This window comes from Tachypleus tridentatus, chromosome 1 (genome assembly GCF_004210375.1).
Source record: "Tachypleus tridentatus isolate NWPU-2018 chromosome 1, ASM421037v1, whole genome shotgun sequence".
Classification (NCBI taxonomy): Eukaryota; Metazoa; Arthropoda; class Merostomata; order Xiphosura; family Limulidae; genus Tachypleus; species Tachypleus tridentatus.
The window spans coordinates 62,239,558-62,255,833 of NC_134825.1; positions in this window are offsets into that span (position 1 = coordinate 62,239,558).

Consider the following 16,276-nt stretch of genomic DNA (forward strand, 5'->3'; position numbering starts at 1 on the left):
ACTGTTGTACAATTGATTTAATTTACAGGTGTGTGTCAATGTGATGCGTGTGACGTATATTGTTGATATGTAATGCAAGTCCTGCCCGCTCTTTCTCTAACTTGTAGATTTTCGAGTGTTAGAATCAACAAAACTTAAACCCCACTTCACGTTCATATATGGTGGGTTTAAGGCGTTCGACTCGTAATCCGAGGGTCGCGGGTTCGAATGCCGGTCGCGCCAAACATGCTCGCTCTTTCAGCCGTCGGAGCGTTATAAGGTTTCGGTCAATCCCACTATTCGTTGGTAAAAGAGTAGCCCAAGAGTTGGGGTAGTGACTAGCTGCTTTTCTTCTTGTCTTACAGTGCTAACTTAGGGACGGCTAGCACAGATAGCCCTCGAGTAGGTTTGTGCGAAATTCCAAAAGAAACAAACAAACAATCCAATAATTTACTGACTTAATCTTCAAAATATAAACTATTATGAGATATCTGTGTGTAAATTTCCACATAAACAGAGCTTTTACCACGGGTTTTCTCAACCGTACAATTATATTTTTACTTAATTTTTTTTTCAAATACATGATGACTTATTCTACCTAATTTCTACGGGCCTAGTAACAAATAATCCATAACTAAATAACTTCTTTATATAGGTGAATTTTTAACTGCTCAAAAATTTTGATATCTACGAGAGGTTATCTTAAGCATTGTATCCGTCAGGTCAAGGGGAAATATTAGAAGCACAACATATCCTCTGTGGCACAAGTATCAATAACGTTTCACTTTGCATGTGTTATTTTACGCCATTATAACATTAACACGACGTAGACAATAAAATTTGTGTTTCTTCTTTTATATGATTCAAATACATGTATCACATTATTCAGGGGGGTTTTGAAGACAGCGTATCGCTAAATGTGTAGACAAACGTATAAAAGAGAACTCCAGATGAACTACAAAGACTGAAGATATACACTGAATGCGCCAGCAAACGGATACAATAAGCAAAATCAATGATCAATAGTATAATAGTATTAGATAAAATGGAGAGGAAGAAAGCGTTATGGATGTAGGATAGACATACAAGCTGGCAGACGGACAAACATAAAGACTAACAAAGTAGGTGAGCAAAACACTGCAAACAGTTAACTGATAAAATACAAATGTTAAAAATAACTAAATAAGTTATTTGATAACACATTAAATCCTGTCTAATCCGGAAATTGCATCGGGCAAAAACCTGTACAAGCCGTAAATATCAAAAATTTGCAGTATTATCTCAATATTTTCCTTATAAAAACGCTCTCTAGACGGCGCAACCTGCATAGAGCGAACGAAAAACAGACTTTCATCTTCCTCATCAGGATTAGAACCTGAGTAAGGCGGCAAAAATGTTTTTGATTAAATATAAATTTCTTATTTAATTAATAATTTCTTTAAATATTAATAGATTATCGGAAATTTTGTCACAGCAAGTAGTGGTTAAATATATTATGTTCTTTTTTTTTTGCCGTCATTATTACGAAGGTGGCTATTCGAAAGAATGATTGACTGTACTTTTGGTCGCATTTGCTGATGGGAAAACTAGAAAAACCGTGGGTAATAAGTCAAAATTTGCGCTGTTCAAAAATTTAAGAAAGAATCAACTTCTTGTGGAATGGAAAGCGAATAATAAAGTGTAGATGACAAATGCTATATTCCAGGAATTTTTGAACATATTAAATCAAAGAATGGAACAAGAAAATAGGAGTATTCTACTTTTTCAAGATAATGCAACTTGTCACCCAAAAGTTCACCTTCAGCATGGTATTGAAATATGGATCATTGCAAGAGAACATGTGTAACGACTACGAAAATTGATGTGTTAGATGCATTTGCATTTTGAGTCATTCAATCAAATGCGTAAAAGTTGAATGCGTAATAAAGTGCTTTCAAAACTGTGGATTTATTCTTGATAATGACTGAGATTGTGAAGAAGTTTTTTTGTTGTAACGATTCTGGTGAAATCCAAACTCTGAGAAGATTAATGCGGATGATTCTGTGAACGCGGAAAGTTTTGTGAACGTTGAAATGAATATTTTAGCAGAAATTGATGGAATTTATTTAAAATATAAAATAGAATCGTAAGATGGTAACAGTGTGAGAGATTCAGAAGATGGAAAGTTAATAAGGAAATAGAAATTCCTACTTCACCACAAGTGTTAAGTTTCATTAACGCTATCAGATTGTATGGAAAAATAGAGGGGAAAAATTAACTTCCGGAATAAGCCGTAGAACTTGTGTTCTCTTTTAACCGCATGAGAAAGCCCATTAAAAAAACAAAAACAAAAAACGAAACACATGAAATTGGACGCTTTATTCAAATAAATTTGATTAAGATTTTGTGTGCTTGTGTACATTTTGAATTTATATTTTTGTTTTTATTCTAATAAATATAGTAGAAACAGTATAATAACTTTATTCACAAACGTCTTACTTCCCTTGAGTCAAGCAAGTATAGCGTTCCGCTCAAAATTATATATAATTTACGAAATGCATGTTCACTGTCTAAGCCAGAAAACCTGCTTAAGCCGGAAATTCACTTGGTTCCATGAGATTCCGCTTTAGACTGATTTCACTGTATTATGACGAACTAGTTAACAGACTTGGAAACAGGGAAAAATTAGGAACTCGAAAATAGGCTTACTGATGATGAATGGGCGAATAGGTCTGATAAAGTTGGGGCATGTGTGTAGATTAGTTTCCTGAACGAACAGGTCTGGTAATGTTGAGACATGTGGATTAGTTTATAACGGGTCTGATAAAGTTGAGATATGCAGATTAATTTACTGGTAAACGCCAATTAGCACCGAACAGCAGGATAGCTAACTGAAAACAAGAAAGAATGATTAAAAGTGTAGATGAAAGTTTTCAAACATAAAGACACACACCAAATGTACTTCCATAGGGTCCCTGAATGTGTTTCGTTTCAAGAATAAATAAAATTTAAATTAAGAATAATAAATATTTTAAATTAGTTTTCAAGTTCATATTTCAGTCTGTGTGGTTGTCTTCAGTGTACATAATCCTTCTCGTGATTCACGCCATGCAAACGTTTCACTAACGCCATGACTGTACAAAAGTGCAAAATTAAGCATCTCTCACGTAACTTCATTTTAGTGTCTACTGACAGGCAGTAATATAATGTATAGGAACGAAAGTAACTAAAATAGATGACCTCACCAGGTGGCCATGCAAAAAGCAGAATACAAATATATCGGTAATTGACAAACTTGTATATATATATAAGAGTGTGTATGACTGTTTTCAAGATAGAGAGAAAAAAATAACAAAACTACCAATTTCGATTTACTTGTGTTGATATTTGAAAGTCACTGACGCTGACTGACATGTCAGTCATTAAACTTCTCTGCAAGATGCTATACGTAACAATGACTACTTCAAACACTCTAGCTTGATGAGAGCAAATCTTCTGTACCTCAAATGTTGACATTGCAAATGTTAAGTACGTTTTAAGATGGTTTTTACTATTGCTTAAATACCCCATTTTTATCCATAAATCCTACGTATAGTATTATTCAAATACAAAGATTAAAAATACAAAATAGCTTGTCCTTTATCTGGTCTCAAGGTTTTTCTGTTTATCAGAACTTTACATAAAAGCCTACAGCAATATGCATGTACGAATATGTTATACGAACTGATGGGCAATAACGATAGTATGAATTCTTGTGAAAAGTTAAACGAAAAACAGTAGATAAAAATTCCGCTCAGTTGGGCGCAGATAGTCCTCGTGTAGCTTTGCGCGAAATTCAAAACAATCCAAACCGCTCAGTTGAAAAAATTATTTAACGTATAAAAACTTGAAGGAAGCGTTTTACACACACTGTCCGACCTCACTTTGTAACCTACAAAACGGATGGAGGTCAAAACTATCTGTTCAAAAAATAAAACAAGTAGTGATCTGTATAATATAACGCTCATTGAATGACCCCATTCTCCTCATCTGCAGTCTATTCAAACGGTCTTTTCTTGAACACTGTATTCACTGGGACTAAATTAAAAGCGGAATACAACTTTAGATTTCTGTGTTAACTTACTTAACTTTGTAACAAAAAGAATAATAAGTTGTGTCTCGTTCTGCATCTATATAAACTGAAGAGGGATGATTTTCTCGAATATTTTCTGTCAGTACTTAGCATGTCTGCGTGATGTTTCACTTCACTGTAAATTTCAAATCTATTTTATATTTTAACAATGTAGTATTGTAAAAACTGTGTTCTACCCCCTTTGTTCTTGATATTTATAATTTGGTACAGATATGTTTTATCCGGTATTTAGTATTGCCTCTATAATAATTTGACGTGATATATATGTAACAGCAGGTACCGACTAAAATCCACCCCTCATTACAATATATAGTATATAAATATATTCTGTGCACGAACTTGTTTTCTGAACATATTTCATGAATTACATCAGCCACTAATTCGTAACAGATCAACACATTATACACACGCTTAGTAAAGCAACGAATAATACAAATGTAGAAAATTATTCATTCTTTACAATAGTGTGTATTATATAAATAAAAAATATTGGAAATGGAGAAAAAGTAATAATAATTTGAATCGAATGAAAATTAAGTGGGGGCAATGATTCTCATTTTTACTGACAACAGAATTCAAACATAAAATTGAATAATTTTTCTATTTCCGCCATTTTTTTCCTACAGTCACAAATATTTTTTTTCAGATTTTCCGGCCTATAATTACACTTACAAACTATTATAATTATTTATTGATTAACTACGTTATAAAAGTGAAATAACCCGCGAACATCATATCACCAAATGTAAAATGTATAATTTATTACATATTTAATATCTTCATTTTGCTACAAATATTTCATAATCATTACATTACAAAAGTAATAAATGTTTTAACTAACACCTGCTGTTCATCCAAGGAACTATGTTTAATATTTTAAATTGTTCAATATTGCACTGGTAAGCAGTAAATTTTCATGTGCGATCACGACTTGTAATGAAACAATCTTTAATGTGTTAATAAAAGGACAAAATAAAAAAAAAGGATAGGGCCTTTAATGTTCACTGGCTGAGCCAATAATACAACATACAAGCTCAGCACAAAAAAGGCAGTTGGGCTCTCCAGGAATAGTATAGGGGTCACTTTACAGATTGGCCCCTTTTTTTTCCCTCCCCAGGAAGTTCTAAGGATACATGCAAGGTTTGATGAAAATCTTTTAACAGTTTGCTATAAAAACCATGTATGAATTACCCAACCTGATTATCACTGATGTAATTATAAAATAAATTCAAATATGTCTATTAATAAAGACCTAAGAATTGCCTTGGAGACATCATCTTCCCATAGGCTATTACAGACTTTTTTTTTCAAACAAAAACTTGAAAGCATATCCATGGAAAGACATATCCATATTGTAAGTAAACACAATAACATGCTTCATTTCAAAACTATCTGAGGTCACACTGCAATTTATTTTTCCTTTTAATATACTATAACATTTTTTTTACTTCAAAAGGAAATTAGAAAAAAAAAAGTGTATAAGTGAACTATGAAATTAAAGAAATGCAGTAGCATGCATGTGATTGCTAGAAGACCTGAAACTCACTAGTAAAATCCAACTTGTCTGAAGACGTTTTTCTTTTTAAGGTGGATATTAACCAAATAAGTGCTGCAAGGCTACAATGCTTTAAAAAATTGGTATGAACACATCCTCAGGTGATGACTTGAAACCAAATCATTGTTTTTCTTAGGCCTGGGAGTTGTTTTTGTTAAGTTATTTTAATGTTGTACTCCTTTTAATTATTAAATAAATCCTGATTTCTAATTTATTATACAGTCTAACAAAATAACAAATTTAAGAAAGTACCTGCTCTGATGGTAAAAATATGTCTACCTGATCAGTTTTGCTATGACCATTTAAAAATTATGTCTCTAAAAGAAATGTTCTCAAAAATAAAATCTTTACAATTGTAAATAACATTTCTATAATCATCACGAAATACATCATTTCACAACTACTTGGAATAAAAATTATCACTGAATGCTGTGTGAAACTTTTAATTTAGTGTTTGAAAAATTTTTAATTGCAAGACCAATCATTTCAGAATTAATAAGATAAATTTCTAAAAATAACATTAACTACTGCTCTCAGTTGTGTTGTTCCATTTTAAAACTTATTACAACAGTACTGATTCATGTAGTACGATACATAATGTCAAATATTTGATGTCTAAATTATAGATGTAAAAAATGGTTGGTATGAGTAGAGAAAGCACAATGTAGAGGAGCGAACAACATTTCGACCTTCTTTGGTTATTCTCAGGTTCACAAAGAAAGAAAGAGGTAAGTGACCGATAGCTGATTACATATTTCAATATGGTTTTGTAATTGAATGTAAGAATGTAGAGGACGTGCTTAGGTGTTGGATTATATTTATTAATTTGTATTGGTTTTTTATAATTAAGGCTTCTTTAATTTTGCATTTGTTTGTTTGTTTCTCTATTTAGTATTTGGGTGTTTTCTATGGTTATGTTGTGTTTATTTGATTTGCATTGTTCGAAAACATGATTTTTTGTGTTCTGTGAATCTGGTTTCCATTTTATTCTTGTTTCTTCAATATAGAAGTTAATGACGATTATCACATTGTATTTTATAAATAATATCGGTGTTGTGTTTGTCATGGTAGTTTTACATGGTATATACCTTCGTTTTGTGCTTTGTTTTTGAATAAATTTGGCATTAACTGGAATGTCGTATTTTGTTGCTAGTTTGCCAAATTTTGCTAATGTCGGGAATATATGGTATGCAGCAGTATGTGATTTTTTGATCTTTTAAATCGTGGTGTATATTTACTTTTGTAAGTTGATTTTGCTTTTTGTCTAGGTGTGTGTGTGTGTGTGTGTGTGTGTGTATATAATGTTTTCTACAGTTTGTGGAGGAAACTTCTTGATGTTGATGAAGTATTATTTTATTTGTCTTATTCATCGTCAATTTTATCAGGTTAGTACAGTTTTATGGCTGTGTTTATTTGGTTTCCTAGAATGTTGAGTTTTTGTTTTGTTTAATGTACGGAATCCCAAAGGAATGTATTGGCCAGTATGAGTTATTTTTTGGTGGATTTTTGTTTCAATTTGTATATCGGTTCTTGTAATTGTGAGGTTAAGAAATGATATTTGATTGCTTTTTTTCTAATCACATGTGAAGCTATTGTTGGGATGTACAGAGTTAATGTGATTGAAATAATTAAGTATCTGTTCTGGGAACGTGAATCCCGCAATCGTATCGACTACATAACTGCACCATTATAGTGGTCAATGTAATGCTGTGTTAATTGCACAACTGCCTTCAAACATGAGTTCAGCTATTGGTCAGTTACCTCTTTCTTTGTCACTGAAAATCATTCTTTTTTACTGTGAACTCTTTTACTTTTTAACAGTTATATTGTAACACCCTCATGGCTGAAAGAGCTAGCATATTCAGTGTGACACGGATTCAAACCCGAAACCCTCAAATTACGAGTCGAGTGCCTTAACCATCTGGCCATTCCAGGTGGTTTTTTTATTATTGAAGATAATAAAATGTTTCTGTATACTTATAGACATATTTTCTACAAGTCAAAAGAGGTAATTATCAATACTTTGGCAATAGTTGGAATACTATGCACAGTATGCATAATATGGATACAGACTTTTTGGAAAGGGGTCAGGTGATTAAAATGTACTACACTGGTTATGCAAGGTTCATCATATGTGAATAGATCAAGATATCTCATTTTCTTTTGAGGAAAGAGAGGTAAAATGTGATCTTACTAAACTTTAAAAGATTTATATCCAGAGGATAAACAGAATAAGTCATCTTAATTTCTTTGAGTTGAAGGCTCATGATAGTAAGTTGAGGTGACACAATTGTTTTTATTTTTTTTTTTTTTTTAAATACAGGATAAGCTCTTGTTAATATGTTCTCCCAGTAGGGTATTTATAGAATAAGTTGCCATCAGCATTAATGGACACTAAGAGGTACTTATGATGGAGAATTGACGACCACCCGAGAAATAAAGGTTATGTTATATACTATACTGCATTCAAATTGTATAACATTTCATAATATTAAAGGTAATTCTCACTTTTAATGTAACACTTTGAAACATTAAGGGTAATTTAGTCCAACCTGTGATGTATATTTGCAACAGCTGCCAGAACTGTAAGTTACATGTATTTTTGACAGATCATTATGTATTAATTGGTCCAATTTATGAAATTTATTTTACTGATGTACAGCATGTTATTAGTTATAATTATGTTCTGTTAAAGGTATAACTAGTATTAAACAAGGTCTTGGTGTTGTGACAAACGTACAAATGAAAACGTAGAGAATATTATAGACATCAAACAGATAAACGAAATCTTCTTTCTTTGCAATTTGTTACAAAAGCAACAATGAAAACCTGTTTGTTTGAAGTTAAGCACAAAGCTACATAGAGAGTTATCTGTGCTTTGCCCATCACGGGTATGGAAACTAGGATTTTAATGTTATAAGTCCGCAGACATTCTGCTGCGCCACTGAAAGAAGGTTACTTCTGGCTTTAAAGACTCCTAATTCAATGGACTGTTATCAAAATTATGTTAAACGTGATTTGCTTTGTGGTTAATTTTCAGTGAGGATATCAACTCCAAACTTATGTATTTGTTATGTAAAAATATAAGGTATTTGTGAATATCTATAACTAAAGTTATGTTTTGATTACTACTTTTGATTAAGATTTACACAATAAGTTAATAATAAAACTTGAACAGCGAATATGATAATTAATAATTACCCTTACAGTAAGGATGATAAATTATAATGATAATGATAACATTGGTGAGAGTAATAATGATAATTTCCAAAATATTTATCATAAATTACATATTTATAAATAACAAATTATTTTACAGTCTAAAGCCCATTAGACTGGCTGCATCCTAAATCCTTAAAGTGAAAATAAAGAAAGCAAAGCTGTGGACATTCTCAGAATGTTCAGTTAAACATCACCGAATTACAGCAGTCGAATACTCGATAGGATAAAGAATTCACGTATACAATCAGGAAAGAATATAAATTTTCTTTCTACAAGCCTAAAATCTTACTTCCTTCATAAAGGATCTTCATGAAAGATCCAGACATGTTAGAGCTTAAAAACGATTACAGGATATAATTTCAATACGTACAAACAATGGGTACATTCAACAAAATATAATTTACTTTTATTCTTTTCAAAGGTTACAAGCATTATAGCAGTCAAATATCATGCGATCTTCAGTTGCATCGAAAGAAAACTTTAGCACATAAAAATTCTTGTTTCAATAGCTGAGGATTGGTTTAACCAGTTACACAAAAATCCGCATGTTAACCAGTTCAAACACATTTAAACTACAGTAAATATCATGTTAATCCAAAGTGTTGAAAATGCCAAGATTTCTACACAGACATTTCGAACCTATATTTGAATTTATACATGAAGTTGTAAATTAATATAATTTCATAAGACAGAACACTGAATTAAAAAGATAAGATTTTAGCAACAAAATGTACATAAACAAAAACAAATGTAAAGATTACTCCATAGATATTGGTTTGTCATGAACACACATTGTTTCACAAATTTTATTCTGCACTTGGAGGTTGCAATAGCCTTCATATATACATTTTAATAAATATGTGTATATTTAAATGAATGAGGATAAATATCAAATACAACATTATTCTTATCACTGTGGTTGTCACCAATGAAACTGCACCAAATATAGCAAAACTAACTTGAAACCTACCACTATATACCAAAAACAAAATATATTTTTGTATTTTATTATATAAAAATATTTACTCAGAAAACAAAGAGAAATAGCACTATAATGAATGATCCATGGAATCGTCAAGCTATTATTTCACTAATTCTTTTATTCTAAATTTATAAATTTAGTTAACATATATTTTATGATAATTGTTCAGTTTCTCATCAAATGCTTTTCTTGGTGTTATATTATTATAACCTAAACTAACACCTAGAAAGTAATATATTTTATGCAATATAATTAAATATAATTTTAAATACTCGTAACAATTTGTAAAAAACGTCATTTACCCTTGAATAAAAGCACATACACTTTCTGAATTTCGCGCAAAGCTAAACTAGGGCTACCTGCTTTGGCCGTCCCACATTTAGAAGTGTAAGACTTGAGGGAAGATAGCTTGTCACCAACATCCACTGCCAACATTTGGGCTACTTTTTTTTAACAACGAATAGTAAAATTGACCATCACATTATAACGTCCCCATGGCTGATAGAGCAAGCATGTTTGGTGCGACAGGGATTCAAACTCAATACTCTGAGATTATGGGTCGAGCGCACTAAACACCAGACCTTACTGGGACGTAACTTTGTTTTATTTCATGTGATCTATAACTGAAAAATTGTGTTTAGGATTATGGTTCTAGCTTATTTTCTAGAAACTGCTATTGATACTAAATTAATAATTGTGTGAAAATACTTTTCAAGTAAGGTTGCATGTACATCCCGTTTATCAACCTACTCAAATCGAATTATAAGAATAGTAAACCAAGCCGATTCTTTTCTGGAATGCATTTACTGTATGATAAGTGTGACATTAGATAATAAACATTCCAGTGGCACAGAGACATGTCTGCGGACATACCGCTTTTTAAATATCTGATTTTGATGGGCAGAGAACATATAGCCTGTTGTATAGCTTTGTGTTTGATTTCAATCAGTATCATTTTAGTCTTACTGTGGCAGAATACTTTGCCTACTAAGGATTATGTATCATAAGTTACTTTATATAATTCTTTTAGTTATAGCTATTAATATTATTCTATATTATCTCCTTAACGACAAAGAATATAAATGAAACTTCGGTATTTTTGCGAATCCGAGAGATGACGCTGTGAAAGAAGTAAATGGAAAAGCAATCGGCAAAAAATTTATGGCAGGAAGAAAAATTGTACTGAGATATTTGTAAAAACAACAATAAGAACGAGTGAATTTAAATGTATCTAGATAAAACCGAATCAACAAAGTACAGTACTAATAATAACTCGTTATATTTCACTAAGGTAAAGATTACTATGGAAACAATACAAATAGATATTGGTCCAGCTCTTCAGTAGCTTACTGATTTTAGGTGAGAGCTCATCGTGCTAAAAATTTGGGATTGATACCTACGGTAGGCACAAGTAGTCCAATGTGTAACTTTTCTGTTAAAACAAACAACTTTTTAACACAAGTAAGAATGTTGTATACACTTGTCCAAATTATCAGATGGTTTTCATTATGCCGATGTCCTCAGATAGGAAAGTTGTGAGTTGACGGACTTAAAACGTCAGAACTTGCTGTTCAATTCCTTACGGAAGACACAGAAAATAATTCAAGGTGACTTTGCTTTAAAATATCCATAATTGTTTTCAATTTATGGCAGAATTGAAGAATACAACCCTATATCAGTGGCCAAGTTCATCTGCCCTTCATATTTTTTTTCTTTTTCATTCCTAAACTTTAGTTAATATTAAAGTATTATCCAGCCTAGATTTAACCGAAATGTTTCCATGACGAAAAATCATTTCAAGTCCGGTAGAATATAGCCTTAGTGAGGTCTGTACAGATGAAAACTAGTTGATGACAGTTTATAATCAGTGTGTTTTAGATAATGCTATTGTAGAAGATTGAACTCACAAAGCTTAATATAATTCCCCACTAATTTAATAATAATTGCACATTTCAACTGAAAACTAATGCTGGAGGTTAATTAAAGTTTAACTTTAAACTTATTAGTTCCTAGAAACAACCTGAATATTTATAGTGTATACACGTAATGCATACTTATATATTCTTTAATTAATTTCTTACATTTCTTGAATATCTTGTGCATGCACAAGGTGAGAAGGAAGAACTAATAAACAAACTATGTTAGTCATGAGTAATTTCATACGTACAGTACTTTCTCCCTCACTAGCACAGCGGCACGTCTGTGGAATTACACAACTAGAAACCGAGTTCTGATACACGTGGTGGGAAGAGCATACCGTGTTTCTCCCAAAATATGATAGGGGCTTATATTAATTTTCACTCCAAACTATGACACTATGGCTTATTTTCGGGGGATGTCTTATTTTGATATATTAAAAAATGAAGTTACAAAGTAAAACTATTAAACTAACCATTTAAAATAAACTATTATTAAACTATTAAACTAACTAATTAATACTTAAACAAACTAATTAACTAACTATTAAACTGATTAATAAATTAATTTTTTTTATTTCTTTCCTCTTCCTGCCACTCTTAACTAGGGCTTATTTTAAGGGTAGGGCTTATATTAAAACTATCCCCAAAAATCACACTAAGTCTTATTTTATGGGTAGGTCTTATTATCGGAGAAACACGGTAGATAGCCCTTTGCGTAGCTTTGTGATTAATAACAAAGAGCAACGTACAATAGTTTAACGTTGTATCGTCATTATAACTAAGTAACTCAACTAATTATCGTTAACTAATTAACATTCATTATGTTGATAATGTGTCTTTAGAATTTTTGAAGCCCAGAAAATATGATGTACTTCATCTTGGGGACCAAGCTAGGTTTCTATGTTTATTTTTGTTTGCCTGCTTGTTTTATTATTATTGTAACGTGTATCGTTGGACGAGTTCTTGTTGGTCATTTGATAATTAGTGTATACCTAACTCTGCACAACCTTCAAATTTCTCACTAATCAATTGATAATAAATATGCAACTTAACTCAAAGGCTAATCGAATTGTACCCCGAGTCTTGATACAAATTTGTTGACAAGTTTATTTGCAACCTAGTTAAGAATAGCAGATACGTCTTATATGTGGTGAAGTGGTCTGTCGCAACCACAGTTTATTTAATTTCACTGTCACTCTACGGCAGAGAACCAAACAGTAACTTTATTGAATGATGCTTCAATATGACGCTTCTGTGGCTACATGGCATCCAACTCCATAAAAGTTTACTCTTATTCTCTCCGCTGTCTTTTGAATACCTAAGGGTTCAGTTGTTGAAAGATTGTAAAAGTAATAGAGTGCTGTGGAAATACCAGCTATAGTAGTTGTGTCTGTTAGTTGGAATATTTCCATTTTCAATGTGACAAGCCCTGTTGTAGGCATAATGGATCCGACTTTGCTCACTACATATTTGTCTTACGGATGTATAAAATGACTATTTGATACAGGTTGGGTTTTTTTCTGGCTATTCTTGATTCACTGAGTAAATAGTTTAAAACTTGGATATTTTGCTTGAGCATCTCTCATTTGAGTGTTGGACAAAACTAGTTCATTGTCATCACTTGTGGGTTATCTGTCTTTAGTTTTCAGTTTGGTTATTTTTTACTATTTTGTGCTTCCCTATTTCTGTTGTATTTATTCTTTTTTAACACATAGACTTTGGAATAATGCATCAGTAGTTCTACGATTTTGTCTTCAGTTGCTTGGTATACTAATGCAGGAGTGGATAGTAATACTTCCTTCAATTTGTTAAATTGTGTTCATAATAAACAGCCCAACGAAACTTTTTCTTCTATTCAAATATTTTGTACAGAGAATAAGTTGAGTCAGTGAATGATTTCACAAAATGAAGACAGGAGGAGCATAGTCCAGGAAATCATCTTACATCATGCAAGTGTTTGTGTTAGTAAATTATGAATAGATTCAGTCATAGAAGAATCTGTACAAGGCACATCTCGGCTGACTATGTATCCCAGAAAACTGATCATTTGGTGGAACCAATGCACACTTTTTGGAATTTAGCTCAGAGATGTATTTCTTCAAACAATCCAAAAATTTTCTTTGTCCATATAAAAATTATCAAAGATCTTTCCATGTGTATTTATGTCACTAAAGTAGTTTAGTATAGCATTCCAACAGAGCTTATGTGAGCATACTTCATTAACTTTTAGAAATTAGAGCTACATTATGTAACCCAAATTGTAACACAACAAGTTGCTACTTGTTATGTTTTCTCTACGTTTACTTCATCTAATTGCATTTGCTACTATTCAGTCTTTCGATCTGATATTAAAAACCATTTCGATAGAAACGTTCTTTATTAGGGCACCACTTACATTTCGTTAATCCAACAAAATCTAGTGAATCCGTCCTTCTTCTTCAAAAATACAATAACTGATCCCTTATTATTAGTGCTCAGTTTTATCACTTTCTGTTCTGCAATTGCATTTATATGCTCAAAAGCCTATTTTTAAAGTTGCATTCATATGATATATTTGTGATGTATCTCCAGTACAAATATTATTTGTATTTTTATTCGTTCAACTTAACTCAAGACATCTATTAAAGAAGTTTTCTTAACATTCCATGAGAAAAATCATATAATTCATAGCATTGGTCAGTTGTGAGATTTCTACAGCTCTTGTTACAAAAAAGCCATTGTAAGTATCTGGAAAGCTTTCTTTGTGTAAGGCTTTCATATCTGACTTCCTAGTTGTGATTTTACCACTAAAATTCCATGTGGAAGTATCACTTGTACAGCGTCAAATCTTGTAATGTCTCCATCCAGAGCAGATAGTTGAATAGGGATAGCAGATATGGATAGTTGAATCTGAAGCATTATGTAATTGAACTTTTATTTTGAAAATAAATAAATAAAATAATGTGAAGTTGTTTGATTGGACATAAACATGCCATTCAAAATAGAAATTTACAGGCTATAAAATTCAGGTAATCCGGTTACAATTCTGTATCATACAGAAAGATTTTCCCAAAATGATTAATGTATTCTCAAGATGTCTGGTATGTATATTGAAAACTTTAATAAAATAAAGTGTAGAATAACATTTCAACCTTGTTATGTCACCTTCAGGTGTGAAGCACATTGTAGTAAAATACTGAAGTTGTACAACGTAGGTCTGAACACAATGAGATAAATAAATATATGTTATAAAAGAGATGTACATATATTGTGTATCAAACAAAGTAGTTTATCCAATAATATTTCCAGGAAACCCTTTCTCTCAGGTTCAAGAAAAGTAAAACACATATAAAATAAATACAGTGACTTCTGTAAACATGAAATTGAGAAGGAAAAAAAATCAAAACAAATTTTATTTGAATAATTTTTTAACCATAACGAATCAACACGGTTAATCTGTGGAATAAATGCAATCTTTGTTATTTCTTTATGCACACTGCTATGCACAATTGTCAGACATTATGAAAATAGGCATAACCAAAAAGGAATAGACTAGATTGCACTTTCAGCTTAAATTATAGCTTTTCATATTAAATTCATTTTCATTTCTTCATACTTTTTCTAATCAGAAGACAGGATAAATATTTTAATGGTGTACACATTTATTTATAATGTATGTTATAAATCAGTATTGTCTTACTGTCATTTTACATGTAGAACTTATATGTAAATATATTCTGGAAAATGTGGTCATTTGTATTTTACTAGCTTTACTATGTTGTATTTTACTATAAGAGACACATGTATACTGAAATGTTTGGAAGTTAAATCCCTTCTGATCGTTTTAGATTTCTTTTCATATGTGTTTGTTCAATACTTTATAAAATTTTTTCCACTGTCTTGGTGCTCATCCTACAGGCTTACAATGATACAATTTGAGTTTTGATACCCTTGGTGGGCAGAGCAAAAATAGCTCACTGTATAGCTTTGGCCTTTTCCACAACCAGACTGATTTTTAATGTACAACAATGAGTGTCAGTTATATTTATAATGAAAGCAACAGTTAAATATTAGTGTATACAGCTGTTCTTATGTAACATGAAATAATATAATGTTTTACATGTATACAGGGGTTAGAGGTTAGGAACTTCCACTGGATGAACTCTGGGGTACTACTTTTTGGTCAAAAGTAGTATTATATAATTCTTTTTACCACAGGATAATCCGAAACAGTATGTGAACAGTATGATTAATTTGGATTGTGACATAGTTTGTGCATACATTAAAAATAAGTTATTTCATGAACAAGAGATTTTATTGTTGTTCTAAACTCTACACAGTTTAACCCTACAACATGTGTGATGTACAAGAACATAGAGCAATCTTATGTGGTAGCTTAGTAACCTTCAATTTACAGCCTGGGTCATTTAAGTCACACAATGTACAGGAATTTTACATACATGTAGAAGAAGAAATGGAATAAGGATAATTGCATATAAAGTATTTTTAAATAACTGATTATTGTATAT